Source organism: Schistocerca cancellata, chromosome 4 (assembly GCF_023864275.1).
Source record: "Schistocerca cancellata isolate TAMUIC-IGC-003103 chromosome 4, iqSchCanc2.1, whole genome shotgun sequence".
Taxonomy (NCBI): Eukaryota; Metazoa; Arthropoda; class Insecta; order Orthoptera; family Acrididae; genus Schistocerca; species Schistocerca cancellata.
The window spans coordinates 24,063,922-24,066,654 of NC_064629.1; the positions used below are offsets into that span (position 1 = coordinate 24,063,922).

At 46.7% G+C, this 2,733-nt stretch overlaps 1 non-coding gene across 1 annotated transcript; it reads right to left on the minus strand.

Annotated features, from left to right (window-relative positions):
- Window positions 1-2,109: 2,109 nt before the first annotated feature.
- Window positions 2,110-2,184, minus strand: Trnat-ugu (transfer RNA threonine (anticodon UGU)). Its single transcript has one exon. It is a non-coding gene; the product is annotated as a tRNA-Thr (tRNA).
- Window positions 2,185-2,733: the final 549 nt, after the last annotated feature.

Genomic DNA, 2,733 nt, shown 5'->3' on the forward strand with positions numbered 1-2,733 from the left:
CAAGCACGACATACGCTTTCTCGGCTCCTCTCGCCATTTTGTCTCACTGCGCTCTCGAGCGCTCTGGTGGCAGAAACCTGAAGTGCGGCTTCAGCCAAACAAAACTTTATGAGTTTTTCTATGTATCTGTAGTGTGTCGTGACCATATGTCAATGAATGGAGCTACAGTGAATTCATGAAATCACTTCAATCATTTGTAATAGCCCTGTACTTATTTTCTGATAGCTGCTATCGAGACGAATCCAATGATGTGTAACAGTAAGGTCTTTGAAGGTCAACGAAGGTCACAAAGGTGGCATGAACGTCCATTTATAGAAGGTGTTCGAAGCGATGACTATTGGAATCAATGCAGTGCAGCAATCTTCTTATCATGGACTAAGTGGTATTCTTTATCACACGGCACTTACCGAAGCACATTCTACAATAATTGCTGGCCGGTGTGGCCGAGCGGTTGCAGGCGCTTCAGTCCGGAACCGCGCTGCTGCTACGGTCGCAGGTTCGAATCCTGCCTCGGGCATGGATGTGTGTGATGTCCTTAGGTTAGTTAGGTTTAAGTAGTTCTAAGTCTATGGGACTGATGACCGCAGAAGTTAAGTAGCATAGTGCTCAGAGCCATTTGAACCATTTTTTTGTTTACATGTCAATGGCACGTTATATGGATACGCCGTATTCGGTGAATATTTACCATTTGCACGATATACGAGAGGGAATTGTAAGATAATGTGCTTCGATAAGTGCCGAAGTGATAAGGAATACCACTCAATCCATGATAAGATTGCAGCGCTGCGTTGATACCAATGGTCATCACTTCGAACACCTTCTGGAAATGGACGTTATGCCACCTCTGAGACCTTCGTTGACCTTCAAAGATCCTTCTATTACGCATCATTGGATTCGTCTCAATAGCCGCTATCAGAAAATAAGTACCAAACTATAGCATCCCATTGAAAAAAACAAAGTTGACCTTCATATCTCTGAAGCGACCCCTCCTATAAACAAAAAACCAATGTCATATTATTGCTCCTGTTGTCCCATGCAACATCTGTCCCGCAAACTTTTCAGCTACTGTCATACTTTCGGAGTTATTCTAGGTGGTAATAGTTAGTGACTCACCCTGTATTATAGACTGCTGCATTTCCAAATGCGTACCTGCCCTGGTCCTTAACATTTTGTCTAACGGCACACTCCCAGACGACGTTATCAGGGGTACTGATTGCTCCACATTCACAACGGTCTGTGGTGCGCTGTCGTATTTTTAGTTAGTAGCTGGGATACGGATCATGTACCGATAGGTAGTGACAGCTCCCTTGGCCAGAAGGAAGTATGTCATTATTGTTCTTTCTTTTACGATAGGATGGAACGTGGTAGGCTCTCCTTCCTGTTTTTGCCCCTTTACAGATATCTTGCGATTTTCTATCAATGCATGCGATTATTTCCTTATTCAGTACGGCTCTTGTGGCCAGTATCTCCTTTACTTTATCATAAGCGCGCTTATTGAGCCAATATTCAAATGGCTCTGAGCACTATGGGACTTAACATCTGTGGTCATCAGTCCCCTAGAACTTAGAACTACTTAAACCTAACTAACCTAAGGACATCACACACATCCATGCCAGATGCAGGATTGGAACCTGCGACCGTAGCAGTCGCGCGGTTCCGGACTGAAGCGCCAAGAACCGCTCGGTCACAGCGGCCGGCGAGCCGATATTGTGCACCTCTGTTTCTTCCTGCTAGGTCTAGTGGTAGCAAACCTAATATCACCAACAATGCCTCAGTCGGGGTTGTTCTATACACGCCTGTCAGGGGCAGGAGTACACTCCTCTCTGCTCGCCGTAGAGCCTGCGCTGTCCTTCCCTTTCTGGCTCTATGCTCCCAAACGCCCGACCCGTAGCCTACAGTAGGAAGTAAGACTGCATTGTGGTACGTTATTACTGCACTTACAAGGGAAGCTCCCCATCGCAACGCCTTCAGATTTATATGAAGATGGTAACTGTTCTTTCGGGCATGTCGGTGACCATGCAGCTCTCTTAGAATGAAATTATAATTAAATCAAGACCCTAAGCTGTCGACAGGCGTTGATATACATCAACGGGGACAGTTGAAAATGTGTGTCCCGACCGGGACTCGAACCCGGGATCTCCTGCTTACATGGCAGACGCTCTATCCATCTGAGCCACCGAGGGCACAGAGAATAGCGCGATTGCATGGATTTATCCCTTGCAAGCTCCCCTTGAGACCCACATTCCCAACGTAATGTCCACACACTACATTCGTAGTGCCCCTCCGCATTACACTCATTACTTGCAGCAGACAATCTTACAGACTAGTAAGAGTTCGGGCAATGCATGTGCATCCAGCACAGAAGAAGAAGGTCAATGGCCGGTTAGCCTTAACTATATGAAGATGGTATCTCTTATTTCGGACAAAATAGAATCAGTGAACGGTCCAAGGACAAGAAGGACAATATTGAGCAGCACCTAAATAGCAACGGCGTCGTAGTTCAGTGGCTGGCGGCACGGTAGGTCAGCGTGGTCGGTCAGGGGGTTGTCTTCCCCGTGAAATAAAAGAATTGAGTGAGTGGATCAACGATGAACGTTAACGGCTGTGATGGGACGTCCGCCCCGAATCCCGAACAAACGCAACGACTGGTAACGAACAAAATGAGATTAACAAAAAGAAAAGTGGTCGTGGTGTTGGACTGCCACACGGCGAGCCGTGTTCAATCCTCCCTCA